The sequence below is a fragment of the Schistocerca nitens genome, chromosome 4 (assembly GCF_023898315.1).
Source record: "Schistocerca nitens isolate TAMUIC-IGC-003100 chromosome 4, iqSchNite1.1, whole genome shotgun sequence".
Lineage (NCBI taxonomy): Eukaryota > Metazoa > Arthropoda > Insecta > Orthoptera > Acrididae > Schistocerca > Schistocerca nitens.
In genome coordinates, this window is record NC_064617.1 from 683,083,669 (window position 1) to 683,110,053 (window position 26,385).

The 26,385-nt window shown below is 44.2% G+C and overlaps 1 non-coding gene across 1 annotated transcript; it reads right to left on the bottom strand.

Annotated features, from left to right (window-relative positions):
• Window positions 1-17,838: 17,838 nt before the first annotated feature.
• On the bottom strand, window positions 17,839-17,912 carry Trnai-aau (transfer RNA isoleucine (anticodon AAU)). Its single transcript has one exon. It is a non-coding gene; the product is annotated as a tRNA-Ile (tRNA).
• Window positions 17,913-26,385: the final 8,473 nt, after the last annotated feature.

Sequence of the window (26,385 nt, forward strand, 5' to 3'; positions counted from 1 at the left end):
CCCTAGAACTTAGAACTACTTAAACCTAACTAACCTAAGGACATCACACACATCCATGCCCGAGGCAGGATTCGAACCTGCGACCGTAGCAGTCGCGCGGTTCCTGACTGAGCGCCTAGAACCGCTAGACCACCGCGGTCGGCATTAATCGTGTAGCTGTAGATGTAATTGGAGAACTGGCTGGCCCCAGTTTATTAAAATCCACGAAAATTTCATTAACTGTTCTTTCTAAAATTACATAGTAAGAGCTGCGGATGGCGAGAAACCATTTAGACAGTCCTCTATGTAGAGAATGGGAAAGGAGCTGAGCCGGCCGGGGTGGCCGAGCGGTTTAGGTGCTACAGTCTGGAACCGAACGACCGCTACGGTCGCAGTTCGAATCCTGCCTCAGGCATGGATGTGTGTGATGTCCTTAGGTTAGTTAGGTTTAAGTAGTTCTAAGTTCTAGGGGACTGATGACCACAGCAGTTAAGTCCCATAGTGCTCAGAGCCATTTGAACCATTTTTTTGGAAAGCAGCTGAAATGCAGCAGGCAGTTTTGCATGATTTTTTTCATGTACTTTGCGAGTGCTTGTGTAATTAGAAGACGATAACGGTGGGAACTGCAGTGAAAATATTTTTATTGAAAATTTTAGACCATAGGGAGTAGCAGTACTTTGCCCTATGGAGCTTCATTTGACTTGCTTAAGATTGTGACGGTTTCACTGGTTTCTGAATGCTTTTTGCATACGAGAGAAGGCACAGTGCACTGGAGTTAAGACGGAATGAACAGAGAATGCTAGAGAAAACAGCGCTTTCCTGGTAGCGGAGACCGGAGGCTCAGATGGACTTCACGAAACCGGGGCTGCCGAGGCTACCAGGGGATAGCAAATCAATGTCTGGCTTAAAAACATCACCCAGCCTATTGTCTGCCCAGGGGGTAACGAGCCGCCAAGAGCAGTAGGTGGGGGTCGCTTCCTCATGTTTTGCGGATCCCTTTGTGGATAGCCATCGGCCGCTTTAGAAACCACGGGCTGCAGAAAATAATATACTACCCTCGTTAGCTATCATTCCTAATTTCAGAGGCCCTCTGATGCGAGGCTAGTGAAATTGGCTGGAAAACTCGCGATTGGTGTGTTAGGATGTGACGTCACGAGCACAGAGCCGAGGCCCACGAGAAAGACAGGTCGTGTCACGTACGTGACAGCACGTGACACTGCAGGTCTTACGAGTGCCAGCAGCCGTCTGCGGCGGGAGCGAGTAACTATTTCTGATGAGTTTAATGATTCTTGACAAGACGTTTAAATGCATGCAAGCTCTCGATAGCACACGACAAAGTTACGACCTTTAGTTGGCACTTTTTCAATTTCATTTGATTTCCCGTGGGCCCTGCATGGAACCGAACGTTCTCCAGTTGTGACGGACAAGCCAACTAGTGTGACGTCACTAGTTCTTTGCATGGCCCGTATTCCTCGTGGGCCCAGCACAGAGGTGGAGCAGACGTTTTTTAATAGTAGAGCATGGTTATGCTATATTACTGGCAACTGATCGCGATGCACCGGTTTGGCAGGATTCTCTATGGTGGAGAAACGTTGCTGTAGGGCAGCATCGTTTTATATCTTCACTTTTGGTGACTGGCATTGTTTGGCTGAAAAAGGTGAGCAGGACGTAAGAGAGCTAAAAATACGTTGCCCAGAAAGTAATGCACTTCATTTTTTTCTTCAACAATGAGAACTACACACACGAAAGAATGGTGTTTTATCTACACACCCTATTTTTTCACGTAGTCTCCATCACGTTCTCTGGCCTTCCTCCAGCACGAAACACGAGCGTGTATGCCCTGTCGGTACCGATCCTTGTCTTGATGGCGGAGCCAGTGCTTCACTGTGCGAATCACATCCTCATCGTCCTCAAAATGTCTTCCACGAATGGCATCCTTTAATGGTCCAAACAAGTAGGACGTGGCTAGGTCAGGACTGTAGGGTGGATGGGGTAACACTGTCCAACCCTGTTTTGCGATGTATTCAGCAGTCCTCAGACTTATGTGGGACGGAGCAAATTATCTCTTGGGTTGCTGTGGCGCCGAAGTAGCCGGAAGAGGGTCTTGAGTTCTGTTAATATGTTGACATATGCTTCTGAATTAATGGTACCTTCTCTTGGCACCACATCAGTGAGAATCACACCTTCACTGTACCAGAACACGGCGATCATGACCTTACCGGCGGAAGCAATTGCTTTAAATATTTTCTTCTGTGGGTAGTGGGAATGGCGCCATTCCGTCGACTGTCGTTTTATTTCGGGCTGAAAATGGTGAACCCATGTTTCATCACCTGTCACAATCCGGAACAAGAGGGCCTCCCACTCAGCTTCAAAACGTTGCGACAAATCAAGACAAATGTTTTTTCTGTGCGATTTGTAATCCACCGTTACACACCGCGGGATACATCTTGCAGATACTTTTGAATATCCAAGAGTGCGGATAATGGCATCCATACTTCCTTTGCTGATTGACAGATGCAACGCCAACTGCAGAGTCGTGATGCGTCTGTCCTCGCGAATGACAACATCAGCTCGCTACAACATGTCAGGTGTGACAGCCGTGGATGGTCTCCCCCACCGCTACAAATCGTGGAGCTCAGTCGAACCGCCTTCTGATTGACCTCACCCTCCGTGCTCAGCGACTAACTGTACTTCTGTCGGCATCAGGTGGTCTATAGACCTTGCACAAGCGTTTGTGAATATTCCCCACATTTTCTTTCTCTGCAGTGAGAAATTCAATGACGGCACATTGCTTGTAACGTACATCACCTTCAGACGCCATTTTGAAACTGTCCTGCAGCTACTCTATCTGTGGGAAGTGACGGAAGTTTGGCGCGCGAACTCATGTGACTTCATATAATACATACGTAACGTTTGGCATTCGTAGCACTGTTTTCGGCTGAGAAAAAAATGCGGTGCAAAACTATCTGAGCAACCCTCGTATAATACTCGGAGTTTAGACGTGGTGGAGGTAGCTTACACTCTGCATCGAGGCCAGCCGGAAGCGGCATCGACTACGGGTGAGACACGGTCTAGACAGCATCGACTCGGAGTTGAAACAACGTACAGAGTGCATGGATTTCGAGCAGAGACGTGGAGCTGAGCACAGTGACTTTAGGAGACGTCAAGGAAATGGTGTTGTAGTTGTAGCGAAGGGCCGTCGTCTTCTCGAGCGTGACTGCACGATAGCTTCAACGTACCTGCGTCGAATATATGAACCGTTAAATCAGTCAACAACCTTTCAGTCACTGTTTTACGTCAGGAAATAGCGAGTTTTGAAATTGAGTTTCAAACCTTCAGTTTTCAGTTAACAGGGTGCAATTTCTCATGCGGTCGAGCCATACTGATAATAACAATCACTAATCAAAAAATGGCTCTGAGCACTATGAGATTTAACTTCTGAGGTAATCAGTCGCCTAGAACTTAGAACTACTTAAACCTAACTAACCTAAGGACAACACACACATCCATGCCCGAGGCAGGATTCAAACCTGCGACCGCAGCAATCACGCGATTCCAGACTGTAGCGCCTAGAACCGCTCGGCCACCTCGGCCGGCAATCACTAATCATAACACTAATACAATCACTAACCAACATTTTCATATAGATGAGATTAGTCACCTTTTGATTGTCTCCCATTCATGAGTTGTGATCATCTAAATTTTAATGAATAAATTAGAGTGTTTAAATGAAAGTTTTCTATGTCAAACACCTCCCTGTCACTTTGAATTATTGTGTAAATCCCCCACTACGTCTGGGGCCTAAAAATCATGTTATCAAATATAAGTTTTGCACATTAAATTCATAGGATAAGTCTCAAAGGTGTGTAATGCCCACAGTTAGTCTTCTGTGTTAGGGAAATTTCCACGAAGAGGGGATTTTACACAGCTAATTTAAGCGACAAGGATAAGTACACTACTGGCCCTGAAGTGCTAGAGATGCGAAATTTAACCGAAGGAAGAAGATGCTGTGATATGCAAATGATAAGCTTTTCACATCATTCACACAAGGTTGGCGCCGGTGGCGACACCTACAACGTGCTGACATGAGGAAAGTTTCCAACCGATTTCTCATACACAAACAGCAGTTGACCAGCGATGCCTGGTGAAACGTGGTTGTGATACCTCGTGTAAGGAGGAGAAATGCGTACCATCACGTTTACGACTTTGATAAAGGTCGGATTGTAGCCTATCGCGATTGCGGTTCATCGTATCGCGACATTGCTGCTCGCGTTGGTCGAGATCCAATGACTGTTACCAGAATATGAAATCGGTGGGTTCAGGAGGGTAATACGGAACGCCGTGCTGGATCCCAACGGCGTCGTATCACTAGCAGTCGAGATGACAGGCATCTTATCCGCATGGCTATAACGGATCGTGCAGCCACGTCTCGATCCCTGAGTCAACAGATGGGGACGTTTGCAAGACAACAACCATCTGCACAAACAGTTCGACGACGTTTGCAGCAGCATGGACTATCAGCTCGGAGACCATGGCTGCGGTTACCCTTGACGCTGCATCACAGACAGGAGCGCCTGCGATGGTGTACTCAACGACGAACCTGGGTGCACGAATGGAAAAACGTCATTTTTTCGGATGAATCCGGTTGCTGTTTACAGCATCTTGATGGTCGCATCCGTGTTTGGCGACATCGCGGTAAACGCACATTGGAAGCGTGTATTTGTCATCGCCATACTGGCGTATCACCCGGCGCGATGGTATTGGGTGCCATTGGTTACACGTCTCGGTCACCTCTTGTTCGCATTGACGGCACTTTGAACAGTGGACGTTACATTTCAGATGTGTTACGACCCGTGGCTCTACCCTTCATTCGATCCCTGCAAAACCCTACATTTCAGCAGGATAATGCACAACCGCATGTTGCGGGTCCTGTACGGGCCTTTCTAGATACAGAAAATGTTCGACTGCTGCCCTGGCCACCACATTCTCCAGATATCTCACCAATTGAAAACGTCTGGTCAATGGTGGCCGAGCAACTGGCTCGTCACAATACGCCAGTCATTACTCTTTATGAACTGTGGTATCTTGTTGAAGCTGCATGGGCAGCTGTACCTGTACTCGCCATCCAAGCTTTGTTTGACTCGATGTCCAGGCGTATCAAGGCCGTTATTACGGCCAGAGGTGGTTGTTCTGGGTACTGATTTCTCAGGATCTATGCACCCAAATATCGTGAAAATGTAATCACATGTCAGTTCTAGTATAATATATTTGTCCAATGAATACCCGTTTATCATCTGCATTTCTTCTTGGTGTAACAATTTTAATGGCCAGTAGTGTATTATGGATACGGCTGAATTTGTCGGACGTATACGTGCTGCCGTCATTACTAACTTATTCATCTGAAGTGAGCGAATAGCTGAAAAAGCACCAGTCCAAGTTGTTGGGTGCCCATACCTCTTCCAATAATGTAAATGTTGGAAGCTTCTCGTCCGTGTATCAGAATATGTGGCAGTTTGCACAGCAAATAGCAGATAAGTATGAGGCTGGTGTAGATTGGAGTTTTTCTCTCACAGCGCATTGCTGCAAAAGCACGTCGCTGCTAATGACTCGCACGTGTTATGTTAACTGGAAGCCATCGCATCTTAAGATTGCAGTTGGCACAGCACCGTCGTGATTAGTCCATAGAATAACTGAAACGCTTTTTCTGATCTAATGGGTCGTGCTTCGTGTTACCCCGCAAGGAGGAAAAAATGATAACGAAGGAAGTAACAAAAGAAGAATGTAAGACAAATGATTACTTCACAAGGATATCGTAATTTCCACTCATTTTCTACATTTTAAAGCACTATGGCTCTTTTGTTCATTATCAACGCCATAATGATACATGGAGAAATAATGTGGCAGTTAAGCTGCAAATACAGCATTTTAGGGAAATTTTCGAATTAAAAGTCTCTAATGCTACATTTCAGTTCGTGCACAAAATCATGCATTGATAACACTTTCGAAGTTTTGGACGACTATAGAGCCGGCGATATGGTTTAATATTTCTCCAGAGGACTTCCAACGACTTGTTGAGAGCGCGCCACGACGAGTTTCTGCACCGCACCGGACAAAAGGGGATCCGACACGATATTAGGAAATATCCCGTAACTATTGTCGTCGAACATCGCCGATGTGAATACATTTACGATTCAGTTATGCACATCACAAATAACGGTGATAATTATTACAGAAACAGCTCTGTCTAAGAGCATGGGACAATCTAGACTAAGACGAACTTTGATAATGACCGAAGTGAATAAATGAATTAAGATTCGTGTCATGACTGAGACTTGAACCCTGGTCACGTTCTTACTAGGCAGATGTGTTAGCCAACTTAGCAGTATAACTAACACAGCTAAACAGAGCACCCAAGTCCAGTGCCCTAGTCTGTCAGTTGTGTTAGCCATAGTGCTACGGTGGTGTAACGGCTAACACATCTGCCTAGTAAGCACGTGACCAGGGTTCGAGTCTCAGCCATGACACGAATCTTAATTCATTTATTCAGCTTCGGTCACTATCGAAGATAAAGCTAAGACTCACATCTCTCAAGGAAAATTTAATTCCACTAGATAAATAAAAAGAACTTGTTTAAGAAGGATGTTAAAAAGCACCTGTTAAGTACCGTATTCTATAGAGTGAAGAATTAGTCAGATAAAACAGAGCAGGGGTATGATTAAAAATATAACACAGGTCAAGAATAATAACGATAATAATAACAAAACATCTACCATTTCTCACAATACTTTCACACTATTCCTTTTCTTTTTTTTCTTTTTGGGAAACCTTACTCTCAAAGCTACGCACTGTATAGTACTAACATCTAATCTTCTTTCTGCACTCAGCATCTCATTCATTACAGAGAGAAGCTGACTCCAATTTTCAGGCTAGCAAATGGGAAACTGTGCTACATAAAATTGCAGCATCGTCGCCATGGTCTTGATGTCAGCTGATAACGTGCGTAGTGTTACGTTATGGAATAGCGTGTATACAGGGTGTTTCCGGAAGGGCGTGCAAGAACTTAACAGGACATAGATAATGCTCCACTGAACTATTTGAGGTAGAGAACCTGGGGTCGGAGAAGCATGCTGAAGGACATAATAGGAATAAAATCAAATTAGTGTGTACTTTTTTATTTACATTAGTTACAGTTAACTGCAAATACCATCATTGACACAATGAACTTACCATTTATACTGTATCTTACAAAATGTGCTGAAACTGTCGGCCATCAACCTCAATGCAAGCATGGACATCGGTTAATAAGATTCTGACGCACCCTGACAAATATCCCTAGTGTGTTACGAATGACATCACAGACAGCTAAAATTCTGGCAGCTAATTCCATCACCGTATCCACTGGAGTCTCATAGACAAGTGACTTCAGATATCCCCATAAGAAATAATCAAGAGGATTCATGTCAGGTGACCTCGCAGGTCATGCAATAAGACCTCCCCTTCCAATCCAATGACCACGAAATACAGCACTGAGATGTCCGTCCCGATAGCTGAATGGTCATTTCATCTCCATCCGGCGCCCAAGTCGCCCAATGTCGCGTCAAATGTAATAAGACCTGCACCAAGGCGGCCGGACCTGCCCCGTAAGGGGCCTCCCGGCCAATGACACCAAACGCTCATTTCATTTCCATAGCACTGAGATTGTTGCAGACATCCACTCTGAAGTGAGGCGGTGCATCGTCATGTTGAATCCACAACTTCTGACGAACAGCCAAGGGGACAAAGTAAATACGAAACAATCTTATAAGCAAAGTAAACAAAACCTGCATCATGACTTCCCTATAATCATGCTCGTCCTCCTTGTTTCCTTGCAGAAAAGAAAGAATGTACATGTAAATGAACATCAATGTACGTGTGAACTTATACGCATGTTAGTTGTAATATAGCTGGAAAGCAGTAATGCTAGACAAAGCGGTAGACAAGTTTGCTTCCATATCACCTTAAGCTGGCTTCTCTGACCCCAGGTTCCCTGCTTCAAATTGTTCAGTGAAGCATTCTCTATGTCTTGTTACGTTTTTGTATGCTCTTACGGGAACACCCTGTATAGTCGTGTAGCGTGTGCTACGGCCAACTACCTGTCCCATTCTTGGGAAATTAGATCCGTAAGTATGTAAATTCCTGTATATATGAATTAAGTTATTTTTGTTGTTCTTAAAATTGCAGTACCATAACATGTCCAATACCCTTTTAATTACGATTTATGGATGAATAAACAACAACAACAACTACCACTACTACTACTACTACTACTACTACTACTGTAGACGGCATTACTTCGAAACACGAGGTGGATTCTACTTCGCGGGCAATGTTCTTGCACAGAAACTACCCAGTATGGTTCCCTCCAGCTGTGTCCCTCTGTCTGGAATCTTTAGAAATGGTTAGAGAGCAAGCATTGCATGCAGGGGAAACAGCGACTGTTGAAATTGAATTTTTCAGGACAGCTACAAATCGCATCCGGTATGTTTTATTGACTGGTTTCGCTCCTTAATTCAGCAAGAGCAGCATCAGAAACTCTGAAATTTACGCTTCAAAACACAGTAGTTGGCTGTGACACGCTTGTTAAATTAAAGAGCGAAACTGGCCAATAAAACACACTGAGTCCGGCTTCTGGCTGCCCTTAAAAACTTACCTTCAGGAAAAGATTCCAGGGCGCTAAACTCGCCATGTTGTCAGTCTTTCCCCTCGATCTGTCTTTCCATATTGGAAAGTAATGCTTTGAATTAACCGACTTGTAAACAGAACATTTTTAGAAGTTTGGTCAACAGTAATAATTGTTAGGCTTCATTAATAATGCTGGTTTGGCAGACTGTTTTTCGTGTAAAGAATTCAGAGTATCGGCTTCATTTCACCCAAACAAGAATGCCGAAGCTTACCAACCACTACAGGACAACTTTCCGAAATCCAGTACGAGGCATCCGTTTGGCTCTTTTCTTTTCTAACATGGCAATAGCCTCATACATTAGGCAAAGACGATAATCTACTATTTTAAAACGTAGGTAATATCCTTGGATCCACACTTCCTGCGCTGCGTCACCGCCAGCTAATTATGCTGCTTCGATCTGGAAAGCCGGTAACCTACTCATGTTTCAAAAATGGTTCAAATGGCTCTGAGCACTATGGGACTCAACTGCTGAGGTCATAAGTCCCCTAGAACTTAGAACTACTTAAACCTAACTAACCTAAGGACAACACACACATCCATGCCCGAGGCAGGATTCGAACCTGCGACCGTAGCGGTCGCGCGGTTCCAGACTGTAGCGCCAGAACCGCTCGGCACTCATGTTTCCCTGGCAGCCACTAACAAAAGATGTAATCACACCGCACAGAGGCAAACGAGTCCATTGCATCGCCGCTGCCAAACGTGTCGCTATAGTGGCCGCACGCTTCACGAACCGACTGCTGGCTGCTCCCTGCTCCCAAACAAGATCTGCGGCCTTGGTGGATGTATCATAAGAGAAGGTGCTATTTGAAAAAGACGTGAGAATCGTTATGCAATCTTGATCCAGCACTTCGCTAACTCGCTTACGAGCGTACACCGGCTCTCCGCTTCGCCCACTTGACGGCTACTGTGTAGGAGAGACACTTGAACGCATACCGGTTGCAACATGTTCCGAACTCGGTGCTACAGCTGAATACTGGAATATTATCCGGCAAGAGCCGGGTTAAGATCCCTGTGTTACTATCTTCGTTCATAGCGTTTATTGAATATTCCGTTGGTACACGGAAGAACACAGACATATTAAAAACTGAAACATACAGTGTCAATTTTCCACAATAATAAAACTTCCTGGCAGATTAAGACTGTGTGACGGACCAAGACCCGAACGCGCGACCCTTACCTTTCCCAAGCAAGTGCTCTACCAACTTTTTAAAAAAATCTTCTTCCGGGGCCATCCACAGCAGCCAGATGGAGGGGTGTCCAGGTCGCTTCTCGTTCAGCGAAGATTAAACACCCTATAATTACCATTGCTGTATCTCCTCAGTGGCCGCGCGGAGTGGCCGTGCGGTTTGAGGCGCCATGTCACGGATTGCGCGACCCCTCCCGCCGGAGGTTCGAGTCCTCCCTAGGGCATGGGTGTGTGTGTTGTTCTTAGCGTAAGTTAGTTTAAGTAGTGTGTAAGCCTAGGGACCGATGACCTCAGCAATTTGGTCCCTTAGGAATTCACACACACATTCTCTCCTCAGTCCATCCTGTGCTATATCTTCAACTTCTTCCCACACCCGGCACACCCCAATGTTGTGGAGGGTGCGTAAACAACGGCTACTGCCAGAATTCTCAGACTGCTGAATAGGGGTCGACAAGAATACCACAACTTACGCCACATATTGCTCGGAGCTCCCGTTTCTGACCCAAAAAGACCTTTTCTGAATCAGAAGAGTTATCCCAAAAAATAATACCATATGACATAAGCGAATGAAAATAAGCAAAGCAGCCTACATTTCGTGTTGAACTCTCATTTACTTCAGATACTGTTTTAATGGTAAATAAAGCAGTATTTAGTTTTTGAACAAGATGCTGAACATGGGCTTACTACCTACGTGAATGCTTAGAAATTTGAACGGTTCAGTCTCACTAGCCATATGCCAATTCTGTATAATCAAAATGTTAGTTTTTGTTGACTTGTGTGTTAAAAACCGTAATAATTGAGTCCTACAGTGATTTAGCATCAATTTATTTTATACAAGCCATGAGCATGTCTTGAACTGCCTTATTTGGTACTATGTCTATATTGCACACATCATCCTTAACTACCTAGCCGGTGTCATCAGCAATCACAAATACTTTAGAACCAACTGTAATACTAGTAGACATATCACTCGTATAAATAAGTTTCCAACCGATTCCTCATACACAAACAGCAGTTGACCGGCGTTGAATGGTGAAACGTTGTTGTGATGCCTCGTATATGGAGGAGAAATGCGTACCATCACGTTTTCGACATTGATAAAGGTCGGATTGTAGCCTATCGCGATTGCAGTTTATCGTATCGCGACATTCCTGCTCGCGTTGGTCGAGATCCAATGACTGTTAGCAGAATGTGAAATCGGTGGGTTCAGGAGGGTAACACGGAGCGCCGTGCTGGATCCCAACGGCCTCGTATCACTAGCAGTCGAGATGACAGGCATCTTATCCGCATGGCTGTAACGGATCGTACAGCCACGTCTCGATCCCTGAGTCAACAGACGGGGACGTTTGCAAGACAACAACCATCTGCACGAACAGTTCCACGACGTTTGCAGCAGCCTGCACTGTCAACTCGGAGACCATGGCTGCGGTTACCCTCGACGCTGCATCACTGACAGGAGCGCCTGCGATGGTGTACTCAACGACGAACCTAAGTGCACGAATGGGAAAACGTCATTTTTTTCGGATGAATCCGGTTGCTGTTTACAGCATCATGATGGTCGCATCCATGTTTGGCGACATCGCGGTGAGCGCACACTGGAAGGGTGTATTCGTCACCGTCATACTGGCGTATCACCCGGCGTGATGGTATGGGGTGCCATTGGTTACACGTCTCGGTCACCTCTTGTTCGCATTGACGGCACTTTGAACAGTGGACGTTACATTTCAGATGTGTTACGATCCGTGGCTCTACCTTTCATTCGATCCCTGCGAAACCTACATTTCAGCAGGATAATGCACGACCGCATGTTGCAGGCCCTGTACGGGCCTTTCTGGATACAGAAAATGTTCGACTACTGCCCTGGCCACCACATTCTCCAGATATCTCACCAATTGAAAATGTCTGGTCAATAGCGGCCGAGCAACTGGCTCGTCACAGTGTGCCAGTCACTACTCTTGATGAACTGTGGTATCGTGTTGAAGCTGCATGGGCAGCTGTTCCCGTACACGCCATCCAAGCTCTTTTTGACTCAATGCCCAGGCGTATCAAGGCCGTTATTTCGGCCGCAGGTAGTTGTTCTGGGTACTGATATCTCAGGATCTATGCACCCAAATATCGTGAAAATGTAATCACATGTCAGTTCTAGTATAATATATTTGTCCAATGAATACCCGTTTATCATCTGCATTTCTTCTTGGTGTAGCAATTTTAATGACAGGAGTGTACAAGTCTTTAAATAACTTTAGCAAACAGCGATAGCATAGAAATAGATCATAAATTGTCTATACTAACCCTTTCTCCTTTTTTATAAAGTGTATTCACTCCTGAGTACTTTAATCGGTCATGAAACTGACCATTCCGAAAGGAAAATTTCATATATGACCAAGTACTGGGCTAACATCAGCAGAATAGTACTTTAGTATTCTGCTAGATACCCCGTCATATCCATGAGAGTCCTTAGTCTTTCGTGATTTAATTATTGACTCAATTTCCCCTTTGTCAGGATCACAGAGGAGTATTTCAGACAACAGTCTCGGGAAGCTATTTCCTAAGAGAGTTATGTGATTCCCTGTAGGAGCTAAGCTTCTATTTAGTTCACCTGCTATATTCTGAAACTAGTTATTAAATACTGTACATAAATCCGACTTGTCATTAACTGAAACATTTTTATTACCCACTGACTTTATATCCTCAAGCTGATGCTGCCGACTATACACTTCACGAATGGCCAAATTGTTTTAATTTTATCGTGATAACTAGCTATTCTATTTGCGTACCACATACTTTTTGCCTCGTAATGGACTGCTACAGTCCAATTGTGACTGCTTCTAAAATTTTGCTATAATTCCCATTTTGTTCTACATGATGTTCTTATCCCCCTAGTCAGCCATCCAGACTGCCTGTTAGCGCTAGTAATCTGTTTTGAACGTTCTAATGGTTCGTAACTTTCAAGGAGCATGAGAACTGTGTTGAGGAAAGCACTATAATTTTCGCCTAGTTGTCAACACTATAAACATCCTGCAGTTCTTATTCCTTAATGACGTTCAAAATAGTCTCTATTGCTACTGGATTAGCTTTTCTAAATAGTTTACAATTATATGTAAGATGTGATTGATCACAAAAACCTTTTAGCGTTAAAATTTGTGCATCATCGTCTGAATGAGCATTTAAGTTTTTGCTAACATAATGCCCCACTAGCAATAAAGGGAAGAGAACGTTGAAATAAATATCCTGGTTCAAGTTCTCGGTAACAAGTTATGAGTGGATTCAAGTCATGGCACCAAAAAAAGACCCACAAACATCATAGAATCTACTCCGATATCCATTACACCCTACAAACACTGCCCAGGACGTCCGCTTCTGAGCCAATCTTTCATCTCACAGTAGCACTTGCAAGCTACGTCCTCAATTATTCGCTGGATGTATTCCAAGCTCTGTCCTCCTCTATACATTTTACCCTCTACAGCTCCCTCTAGTACCATGGAAGTTATTCCCTGGTTTTTTAACAGATGTCCTGTCGACGTTCGGAGAACTACTTCATTCCTCACCATATCAGTCCGTGTAATTTTCAAAATTCTTCTGTAGCACCACATCTCAAATGCTTCGATTCTCTTCTGTTCCGGTTTTTCCACAGTCCATGTCTAACATTGTCAGAAATTTCTTCCCCAAATAAAGACTTTTCGGTAGACTTCTCTTGGACAGCAATGTCCTTTCTGCCAGTGCTAATCTGCTTCTTATGCTGTCCGTCACGGGTTATTTTGCAACCTAGGTAGCAGAATTTCTTAACTTCATCTACTGCATGATCACCAATCCTGATGTCAAGTTTCTCACTGTTCTCATTTCTTTTACTTCTAATTACTTCCGTCTTTCTTCGAACTACTCTCAATCCATATTCCGTACTCACTGGACTCTACGTTCCGTTCAACCGATCCTGTAATCCTTTTTCACTTTCACTGATGAAGACAATGTCATCAGTGAATCTTATCATTAATATCTTCCACCTTGAATTTTAATCCCACCCTTCAAGCTATCTTTTATTTCAGTCATTGCTTCTTCGATGTATACACTGAACACTAGGGGTGAAAGTCTACATCCTTGCCTTTCATTCTTATTGTTCCCTCTTGGTTCTTGTACATATTGTATATCACCCTTCTTTCCCTGTAGCTTAATCCTATTTTTCTCAGACTTTCGAACATCTTGCACCATTTTAAATTTCCAAAAGCGTTTTCCTGGTCTATCCTATGAACATGTCTTTATTTTTCTTCAGTCTTGCTTCCATTATCAACCGCAACGTCAGAACGATCTCTCTGGTGCCTTTGCCTTTACTAAAGCCAAATTGATCGTCATCTAGAAGATCGTTAATTTTCAAATGGCTCAAATGGCTCTGAGCACATCTGTGGTCATCAGTACCCTAGAACTTAGAACTACTTAAACCTAACTAACCTAGGGACATCACACACATCCATGCCCGAGGCAGGATTCGAACCTGCGACCGTAGCGGTCACGCGGTTCCAGACTGAAGCGCATAGAAGCGCACGGCCACACCGGCCGGCTTCGTCAATTTTCTTTCCCATTCTGCTGTGTGCTATAACTGTCAGCAACGTGGACGCGTGGGCTGTTAAACTAATTGTGCGATAGTTCTTGCAGTCTTTGGGATTGTGTGGGTGATGGTACTCCGAAAGTCTGATGGTATATCGTCCGTCTCATACACTCTACACACCAACGTGAATAATCATTTTGTTGCCACTTTTCGCAATGATTTTAAAATTCGGACAGAATGCTACCTATCCCTTCCGCCTTACTTGAACTTACGTAACTGGAAGCCCTTTGAAATTCTGATTCTAATACTGAATCCTCCATCTCTTCCCAGTCGACTCCTGTTTCTTCTTCTCTACTGCCATCAGACAAGTTCTCCAGCTCAATAAAGGCCTTCAGTCTAACTTTTTCACCTATCTGCTCCCTTCCCTGCATTTACCAGTGGAATTATCTCTGCATTCTTAATGTTACGGCCATTGCTTTGAATTTCACCTCAAGTTGTTTCGAATTTTCTGTTTTCTGAGTCAGTCCTTCCAATAATCATTTCTTTTTCGATTTCTTCACATTTTCCATCCAGCTATTCGCCTTAGTTTCCCTGCACTTCCTATTTAATTCATTCCTAAGTGAACTGTATTTCTATATCCCAGAGTTTCCCTGGACATTTTTGTACTTCATTCTTTCATCGATCAGTTGAAGTATTTTTTTCCGTTACCCATGGTTTCTTCGCAATTATCTTCTTTGTACCTATGTTTTTCTTTCCATCATTTGTGACTGCCCTTTTTAGAGATGTACATTCCTGTTCAACTGAACTGCCTATTGAGCTATTCCTTATCGCATCATCTATAGCCTTAGATATCTTCAAGTGTATCTCTTCATTCTGTAGTACTTCGTTATCCTATTCCTTTGCACATTGATTCTTCCTGCCTAGTCTCTTAAAATTTTGACTACACTTCATCATTACTAAATTGGGGTCTGAGTCTATATCTGCTCCTGAGTACACCTTACAATTCAGTTCTGGTATTTGAATCTCACCTGACAATGACATAAAGTATGTGAAATTTTTCGGCATGCCCTGGGCCTTTCCAAGGATACCTCCTCGTCTTATGATTATTGAACAGAATATTCGCTATTAGCCCATTAGCTGTGATCCATTGTAGAGCTCAATTATCTTTCTCATCTCTCACTCGAAGTACAAAGCCCGTATTCTGCGACGTATCCGGCTCCAAATGTTCACTGCATCCAGACTCCATCGCAAACTTCGCTCGGTAGCTTACTGAGTTGGTCTGCGATTGCTGTCGGGTTGAAGGCGTCACAGTCGTCTCTGGTCCCTATTCGTTTGGGTCTTTTTACGGTGACTGTTCTTAACCTGTGTAACATGTTTGCGAGTGGTACACCATTCCTTGTAGACAGGTTGGACACTCCGCTAGCATACACCGACGAGTCGGGCGACGTTGTTCACTGTGCGGTCATGGACACGTCCAAACACGACAGCTCGTTCCTGCCATTCGGCCACGTCTCCACATCGGCCATGTAAAGCGCCTACAACGACCGAAAGTGACCAGTGAGCTCTTTCAAGGGCGTGACTAACTTTGTCTGGTGATCTTATTTCTGGCTGAGCGAATCAGTGGTATTCGGGTAATGTGATGGCCTTACCCCGGAACGATCGTTCCCATTTAGGTACTCAGTGGAGTCTAAGAACGTCTGGTGAAAGTTGAGGCCAGGGCCCTTGAAACTCCTAAGCCGCTAATTGGCGTGCTTTCACGGGATGTTACGCACAAACAAACCAATAAAAAAAAAGGTCACTAGTTACTGTTAACACAGCAGAACCGCTGAGTTGTGAACGAGACATCGGTCAAGGATTTGCGTTCGCCAGCGGTCACTGGCGCAGTCACCCTCCGGTGGCCTTGAACGTCGGTTAACCGCAAACTGCGCCTGCAGCCCACGCACCAGTGCACCAGCCGTCAGCGCGAGGCTCGATGCACGCGCCCACTCATTCGCTCGCGGCTGCGACTGATCGAAGGGCAAGACCGGCGAAGAAGGCGACGCCCAGCCGCGAGCGAAGCAGGACGGTAGGCGGGTCTGTCCCATACCTCTGTAATGCGCTCTACCTGTGCACCAGAAGCGTTTCTACAACTCGTCCGCGCTTTGCACTATAAGCAAAGCCCGTACAAAAGACATGTGTTTTGGAACTTCTCTGTAAAAGGCCAGTGTTTTTATGTGCACAATTCACACAATCTGATGATCTTTTTAAGTTGTGACATAGCATTTGTGGACGGGCAGTCCTCATAAATCGTAACAGATTTTCCACCATTTAAATCATGAAGGTTGTTTCTCTTTATTACGACCGGTTACAGTGCTCTTCGAAAACCGACATCAGATCGAAGCGGAAAAATTGAGCACACACTCAGAGAATTTTACGTGACTCAAATGTAGCATACAGCAGAGCATACATATGCATATAATACAGGACAAACGCCATAAGAACAGAGTAAATTACGATTATCGGTAATGGAAACAATGTCTATTGCAATCCTTGCAGTACTCATTAAGCTAACAACAGGTCTACTTTGAATCGCAGAGTAATCACGTAGCTGTAGGCGTAGATGTAGTTGTAGACGTTGGGGCCCGTGTATCATGTGCACTTATACTAAAGTACTTCGATTTTTGATCAACAGGGGATAGCAAAATCACGTGATTTATTGTCTATGAGCTTGAAAGCGCATTGTTGTACTTAATACATGAAACAAAACCATAAAATTAGATAGGGAAATATCAAAAAATGTTCAAATGTGTGTGAAATCTTATGGGACTTAACTGCTAAGGTCATCAGTCCCTGAGCTTACACACTACTTACCCTAAATTATCCTAAGGACAAACACACACACCCATGCCCGAGGGAGGACTCGAACCTCCGCCGGGACCAGCCGAGGGAAATATCATTCGATTGTCTTCTTCTATATCTGTGCCAATAATAAAACTATAAAACAGTTATCTGTTTGAACATGCTAATCTCGCAAACCATTAGGCAAATTTTCATGGGTTTTTCACGTGTAACTTGGGCAACATATAGAATTTATTTCTTCAGAATCGGATCACGGAAAAAAAAGATATCCTGCTTTAAATTTTTATCTAAAACTGTCCTTTCTGTTTGAACACGCTAATATCCAAAACTACAACATGAATTTTCATGGGGTTTTCAAAGTAGACGTCAGCTTAGCTTGAGGCAACATACAGGCTTCTTTTAATCAAAATTGGATGACGGTCAAAAATATAGATGCGAAGACAGTAACTTGTTCTCGAAAGAACAGTTACTGTTGATGACCGTGCTGCTTTTTCCTGGAATAAATGATAACTGACAACCTCAGCTGCCGACAGGTGCTGTTGTTAAACCTCGATGTGGACAGCTGAAAATGTGTGCCCCGACCGGGACTCGAACCCGGGATCTCCTGCTTATTTGGCAGACGCTCTATCCATCTGAGCCACCGAGGACACAGATGAATAGGGCGACTGCAGGGACTTATCCCTTGCACCCTTCCCGTGAGACTCACATTCCCAACTGTCCACAATTCTACATATGTATTGTACCTTATAGACATTTGCCCATCCACTCATTACTCGCGCACGCTTTGGCGATTCCCGAGTTCGAGTCCCGGTCGGGGCACACATTTTCAGCTGTCCACATCGAGGTATGACAACAGCACCTGTCGGCAGCTGAGGTTGTCAGTTAGTTATCATTTATTCCAGGAAAAAGCTGCACGGTCATCAACAGTAACTGTTCTTTCGAGAACAAGTTACTGTCTTCGTATATATAGTTAAAGGCTGCCCAGCCATTGACCTTCGTCTGTGCGAATGCGCACAGGTTGCCCAAACTCTTACGGGAATCGCCAAAGCGTGCGCGAATAATGAGTGGATGGGCAAATGTCTATAAGGTACAATACGTATGTATAATTGTGGACAGTTGGGAATGTGAGTCTCACGGGAAGCGTGCAAGGGATAAGTCCCTGCAGTCGCCCTATTCATCTGTGTCCTCGGTGGCTCAGATGGATAGAGCGTCTGCCATGTAAGCAGGAGATCCCGGGTTTGAGTCCCGGTCGGGGCACACATTTTTAGCTGTCCACATCGAGGTATAACAACAGCACCTGTCGGCAGCTGAGGTTGTCAGTTAGTTATCATTTATTCCAAAAATATAGAGTTTGCTCATCTCATTAGTTCGGATGCTTAACTTAGTGACAGCATAATACACCCAAGAAGCAATAGATGGTGCTGTTGGTTTTGTTGAACACCGAAGAACCAGTATATGGCTAGTTTTCTTGGTTTATTTTTTTTTCTTTTTTTACCTTAGTGACGGAAGTATTTTCGGAAGTTTACGTCAATGACAGAATTAAGCGTCGCAATCTTATATTTACGAATACAAACTAACATTAAATTTACTTGTCTAGGATATGTGGATTCGCTGATTTCGCTTTGTATACTATAAACTTAACGAAAGTGCTTAGCTCCTTTCGACAGGTTTCATTTGTATATGACTTCTTGGTTCGGAAAAACGATTCATGTTTTTACCGACTGAGGTACAGAACACTAAAAATCGACGGTACGCAAAGGCCCTTCTTTAACATCCGTTCGAATCACGGCGTATAGCTAGTTTTGTACACAAAATACATTACATTACTTTTTGTCATCTTATCCAAGTACCAATTGTTTGGCTTACGATTAGTGCGAGACTATCCCCGACAGTCCTGGTTTGTTAGTGCTGTCCGGGATAATATCCAAGGTTCCGAAAATGCCCGGGGTTTGAGAATTTTAGGTTATCACCCCTCACGACAATCATTCATTCTTGATAGCTACCCCTTCGTCTTTCGTCATCTCTCTAGTGAACGCTGTAAACAGTATCCAAAACTCCCGCCACCAACATAAAGTGCTTTATCAGAGGGACTAACCTTTTTTTCCACCTTGAATAAAATCGGAAGAAGCACTTGAGGGGTTCTTTTTCAATGCCACCAAATATCCAAATATGTTGAAAAATGGTTCAAATCGATCTGAGCACTATGGGACCTGGCCTTGGTCCTGGCCAGCACATTCTCCAGATCTCTCACCAACTGAAAACGTCTGGTCAATGGTGGCCGAGCAACTGGCTCGTCACAATACGCCAGTCACTACTCTTGATGAACTGTGGTATTGTGTTGAAGCTGCATGGGCAGCTGTATCTGTACACGCCATCCTAGCTCTGTTTGACTCAATGCCCAAGCGTATCAAGGCCGTTATTACGTCCAGAGGTGGTTGTTCAAATGGTTCAAATGGCTGTGAGCACTATGCGACTTAACTTCTGAGGTCATCAGTCCCCTAGAACTTAGAACTACTTAAACCTAATTAACCTAAGGACATCACACACAACCATGCCCGAGGAAGGTTTCGAATCTGCGAACGTAGCGGTCGCGCGGTTCCAGATTGTAGCGCCTAGAACCGCTCCGCCACTGAGGGCGGCCAAATATGTTCATGTTCATTTTTCAACGTTCGTCTTCTCTGGTATTTCCTAGTAGCTATATGCGATTCGTCTATTCCGACAATCTTTTCTTGTGCGCCGATTGGGACACTCATTCATGACCATGACGTAACAGACTTCTCGGCAGAAACCGTAGTAGCCGCACACGATGTTCGCTGACAATTGTGTTTCAGAAGCTGTCGCTTGTAGCGTATAGTCTTCTGTCCAACAAGAAACTAAAATGGTGCTATTCCCGACGAATAACTTGAACTGTCAAACCATGTGCTTTTTCTAGTAGATGTTCTCTCCTGACAAGGCGCAAATTTACACGTACCAATGCTTTTGCTTACAATCATCAGCACGTTTATTGCTATGTTTGGAGTAGTTGACTCCATAGCATTTTACACAATTCCTGCTAGCCTCACTTGGAAGTAATCCGAAGTCTCAACAAATTTTTAAATAACTTTCTGCACTACATACCCGAGGAATTAGATTTCGCCATGTGTGACTATCGGCACTCGAACAGCAACGCTTTGGCTCATTGCTTTCACAACCGAAAACAATAAACTATGTTCCCATGGCAACGTATCAATCATTTACCATAATTTGCGCCACCAGAGTCGTGTAGTCGACGCGAGTCGCACGTTCGATATATATCACTGGGACCCGCGCGTTCAATTGGCGACCATTCTTGGAAATTACCGTATTTGGCGACTGGCGAGCATTATTTCTTTTTTAAATTTTAGAGCTATATGTTCGATATCGCGTTTTTAAACATTGTTATACGGCCGTGGTTCACTTAGTCGACCGTGGAGCAAGCGCTGACCTCGATGGGAAGGCATAGCCACCAGTTCTGCCACGACTATTCATTTAGTCATTTGATAACACAATAGGGGAATGTGTTTATGCTTTTTTCATGTTTGAAGTAAATCTTTTACACGTTTTGATCGTTTACTTCTTTTCGTTGTTTGCATCATCGTTTAGCGATGGGCAAAAGAAAGTGTGTCTCTAATGGTAACCTGAAGCAGAAATACAAATTTTTGAAATCTTAGAATTAATTCAGAGCTTTCTTGTTCTGAATTTTATGATGTAATTAAAACAAAACATTTCTGAAAGTAAGTCATGTCTAGTGACAAATACAACTGAATAAATAAAGTTCAATTTTTCACTAAACTTTTAAAAAATTTCAAAAAGATATCCTGGGTTGGACCCAAAGTATGGTAAATGTCCTGCATTGGACCGAAAAAAGTATGGTAAGCCGACCAAAGGCTCAAAGCTCATTATATAAGCGACAAACATTTACATACGTTGACCTGTAATAAAAGGTGGTCTAAAAGTAAAACGAACTGTGAATAAAAAATGTTCTGTACATTCATTGTGTTTTGCTATACATTCAACGTATTTTCACCGGCCAATGAAATTGAAGTGCCTATCTTAACAACATAGGAAGAGAGTGCAACTTTTTATCCCGAATTCCCTTCATTGCGACGAATCTCCCTTTCAGCTGTAAGCAGATGGTGATTTCCAGTGAAACTTGCTTTGACGATTGTGATCAACAAATTACAGGAGCATTCAGTTAAATACCTTGCTGTTGATCTGAGATCGCATATCACCTCCCACAAGCAGGGAGCAATAAAACTAACATCAGAAACACTGAACGTGTGGGGAAAAGTGCTTTCGAACAGATTAAAAAAGGTAACAAAATATGATTTTACCAGCGATTTAGGCACTGTAGGCGTAATTCATAATGTTAAAATTCCAGTGGAGGTATACAAAGATCTCAAGAAGGGCCTGCATCTTGTGTTTATTGATCTGAAAAATTCTTTTGAACAAGTGCCAAGAACGCTTATAATTTATAGCACGTAGTCTCTCTCAGAGTACTACGTCCATGTTCTCGAGGAGACATGAAAAATCGAGCAAAAAGTTCTAATCCTCACAGGTGTCAGCACAGAATTCGAGGTATAAGATGTTGTTTGTTAAGAATCTGCTTTAAGTCCACTGCTATTGTCTGGTAATGAACTATGTCACAGAAGCAACTTTTATTTGCTGACGACATAGATCTAATAGCAGAATCTCTACCAAAAACTCAAAACTATTTTTATGCTTGGTGCACTTGATGAATTTTATTACTCAGTTAGGGTGATTAGTTATAAATTGCTTTAAGATATTTAAGGCCTTGGAGTAAGTAGGAACAAAACAGAGCATATACACAGACGGGAAAAAATAGAGGAAGCAAAAACTAGTTAATATAGAAGTAATGAAATTTTGGGAATACATTTGTCTAGGTAACATATTTAAGTGATTAAAATTGTAAGATTACAGATTAATGTAAGCCAGAGATAGGCCATTTAAATGTGACATTCTGATACGTTAATAAACTATTTAACCGCCAGAATGTTGAATGCAAGCATGCAAACGTGCATGTACTGTGCCGGAAGTCAGTTTGTGGGATGGAGTTCCATGCCTGTTGCCCTTGATCAGTCAAGACAGGGACGGTTAATGCTGGTTGTAGATGACGGTGGAGTTGTCGTCCGATGATCACTGGAGACAGATCTTGTGATCGAGCAGGCCAAGGCAAGATGTTGACACTCTGTAGCGCATGTTGCGTTACAACAGCGGTACGTGGGCGAGCGTTATCCTTTTGGAAAACACCCCCTGTAATGCTGTTCAAAAATGGTTCAAACGGCTCTGAGCACTATGGGACTTAACTTCTGAGGTCATCAGTCCCCTAGAACTTGAAACTACTTAAACTTAACCAACCTAAGGACATCACACACATCAATGCCCGAGACAGGATTCGAACCTGCTACCGTAGCGGTCGCGCGGGAATGCTGTTCATGAAAGGCAGCACAACAGGTCGTATCACCAGATTGGCATACAGTTTTGCCGTCAGGTTGCGTGGGATAGCCACAAGAGTGCTCCTGCTGTCATATGAAATCGTACCTCAGACCATAATTCCAGGTGTAGGTGTAGTGTGTCTAGCACGCGACAGGTTGCGTGCAGGCCTTCAACAGGCCTCTTTGTAATCAATACATGGCCATCAGAAAACACGGCAGACCTCCACCATAGCCTCTAATCAGCTGTCTTGACACCACTGAAGTCGAAAATAGCGGTGGTTTGGGGTCCGTGGAATGCACGCCACAGGGCACGTGGTTCGGAGCTCTCCTTGAAGTAATCGATTTGTAACAGTTCATTGCGTCTGCTGCTCAGATTGCTGTCGCAGGTGCAGTACGATGCGCCAAAGCTCCACGCCGAACACGATGGTCGTCCCTTTCGGTAGTGCCACGTAGCCGCCCGCAGACCGGTCTTCTTGTGACCGTACATTGTCGTGACCACCGGTGCCAGCAATCAGTTACAGAGGCTACATTGCTGCCAAGTCTTTTGCGATATCGCAGAAGGGGCATCAGTTTCTCGTAGCCATATTACACGGCCTCATTCAAACCCAGTGAGGCGTCTTTGTCGCCTTAAACGCATTCTTGACTTACATCAACTCACCAAGTCCAGTCTCAGTGATAACTAACGATCAGGACCGTTACAGCGTGTGTTTAAAACAAACCTGATTTGCATCCTCGTAGTGGCGCTACTAGCGCCTTTCTCACGCCACAGGTGTGAAATTCGAATAGACATCGTCTTTCAGACGTATAAACACACCTACCAACTTTAATTTGTGTTCTTGGTGTTGACATTTTTTTCCGTCAGTGTATAGATGAACTTGTAACACCAACCGATTTGTTCAAGTATTTCCAACCGGTAATAACATCTATAGTTTCGTGGGTTAATATATCGGAAACTGTGTAAAAATTGGGGGGTTGAAATGGAGGTCACCTACAGGAGTCATCTCCGATCTCAAAATGACTGTTGAAGTAAAAAAATAAATAAATACAAACGAGTGATAAGATCAACTCTAACATACGGTTCAGAATGTTGGGCCATGCTCAGATCAGACGAAGGGAAGCTGAAGGTAAAAAAAAATGCTGAGAAAAAATGCTGTTCTTGTCTGATGAGCGTAACAGACAGTAAGAAATGACCATATCCGAGGCTCGTTTGACGCAGGAAACATAGCGAGAAAGCTTCAAGAGAATCGCGAACGCTGGAAAGAGGATATCATACTGCGTGAACATAACCATTATTTGACCTAAATGAACCCAAGAAGGCCCTCAACGTCCATCGAACACTTACTGTAGATTAGGATACTAAAGAAAAACCTGAAAACGCGATGAGACTGCAGCCTGAAAAGACACAAATACGTTCTGAATGGAGTGGAGTAATAAGACTAGAAGAACCGACCTCAAGAGACAGGAGAGGTGAGAAACTGCAGCAGAAGAAGGTGGAGGCTCATTTCTTATCTGCCAGGATACCTACATATTTCCACAAACATTCCTCACGCACTGTCGACGGACAGCACCTACTACGTACAGGTGAGTAACCTGCTGCCATTTTGGCAGTGTAGTGGCAGCTACGAAATGAAACTATATGGTTCCAGATACCTTTTCGAGTCTCAAACGTATATGATATATGTACGTAGACTAAAGCGACGAATGAAAATTTATACCAAGGCCAGTATTCGAACACAGGTCTCCTGGACTCTAGGCAGATTCGCTAACCACTAAGCCATCCTGTCACAGTGGCTTCGCACGATTGCACGGACTACCATAGCACGGCTCCTTCCTCAATCCAAATTCCCATTCACGCGTCAGCCCACTTGGTATTCCCACTAAACTCAAATAGCAGTTGTACTGGAATAGCAACTAAGCAGCAGGGCAGCCAGGATCCCCGGCTTCATTCGATACTAAGGTGTTACTCCAATGCAATTGCAGGGTCTATGCAATTCTGTTTGAGTTTAGGAGGAATACCAAGTGAGCTGAGGCGTGAATGGGGCTTTGGATTGAGGAGATAAGTGTGTTAGAGTAGTGCAATCAGTTGTGAGAAGCGACTCTGCCAGTGTGGCATAGTGGCCACCGTATGTTCCTAATGAGCAGCAGAGCTGAGTTCGAATCCTGGCCTTGCTACAAATTTTCATTCGTCGCTTCAGTCTGCGTACATATACTACTGGCCATTAAAATTGATACACCACGAAGATGAAGTGCTACAGACGCGAAATTTTACCAACAGGAAGAATATGCTGTGGTATGCAAATGATTAGCTTTTCAGAGCCGGTGGCGACACATACAACGTGCTGCCATGAGGAAAGTTTCTTCCAACCGATTTCTCATACACAAATAGCAGTTGACCGGCGTTGCCTGGTGAAACGTTGTGATGCCTCGTGTAAGGAGGGGAAATGCGTGCCATCACGTTTCCGACTTTGATAAAGGTCGGATTGCAGCCTATCGCGATTGCGGTTTATCGTATCTCGACATTGCTGCTCGCGTTGGTAGAGATCCAATGACTGTTAGCAGAATATGGAATTCGTAGGTTCAGGAGGGTAACGCTGTGCTGGATGCCAACGGCCTCGTATCACTAGCAGTCGAGATGACAGGCATCTTATCCGCATGGCTGTAACGGATCGTGCAGCCACGTCTCGATCCCTGAGTCAACAGATGGGGACGTTTGCAAGACAACAACCATCTGCACGAACTGTTCGACGACGTTTTCTAGCAGCATGGACTATCAGCTCGGAGACCATGGCTGCGGTTACCCTTGACGCTGCATCACAGACAGGAGCGCCTGCGATGGTGTACTCAACGACGAACCTGGGTGCACGAATGGCAAAACGTCATTTTGTGGGATAAATCCAGGTTCTGTTTACAGCATCATGATGGTCGCATTCGTGTTTGGCGACATCGCGCGAACGCACATTGGAAGCGTGTATTCGTCATCGCCATACTGGCTTATCACCCTGCGTGATGATATTGGTTACACGTCTCGGTCACCTCTTGTTCGCATTGACGGCACTTTGAACAGTAAACGTTACATTTCAGATGTGTCACGACCCGTGGCTCTACACTTCATTCTATATCTGCGAAACCCTACATTTCAGCAGGATAATGCACGACCGCATGTTGCAGGTCCTGTACGGGCCTTTCTGGATACAGAAAATGTTCGACTGCTGCCCTGGCCAGCACATTCTCCATATCTCTCACCAATCGAAAACGTCTGGTCAATGGTGGCCGAGCAACTGGCTCGTCACAATACGCCAGTCACTACTCTTGATGAACTGTGGTATCTTGTTGAAGCTGCATGGGCAGCTGTACCTGTACACGCCATCCAAGGTCTGTTTGACTCAATACCCAGGCATATCAAGGCCGTTATTAAGGCCAGAGGTGGTTGTTCTGGGTACTGATTTTTCAGGATCTAAGCACCCAAATTGCGTGAAAATGTAATCACATGTTAGTTCTAGTATAATATATTTGTCGAATGAATACCCGTTTATCATCTGCATTTCTTCTTGGTGTAGCAATTTTAATGGCCAGTAGTGTACACCAAAGGAGCAGCTTGCTCTTCGTGGAGCCAACATCCCCCCTAGGAATTCGTGTATCTGAGGCG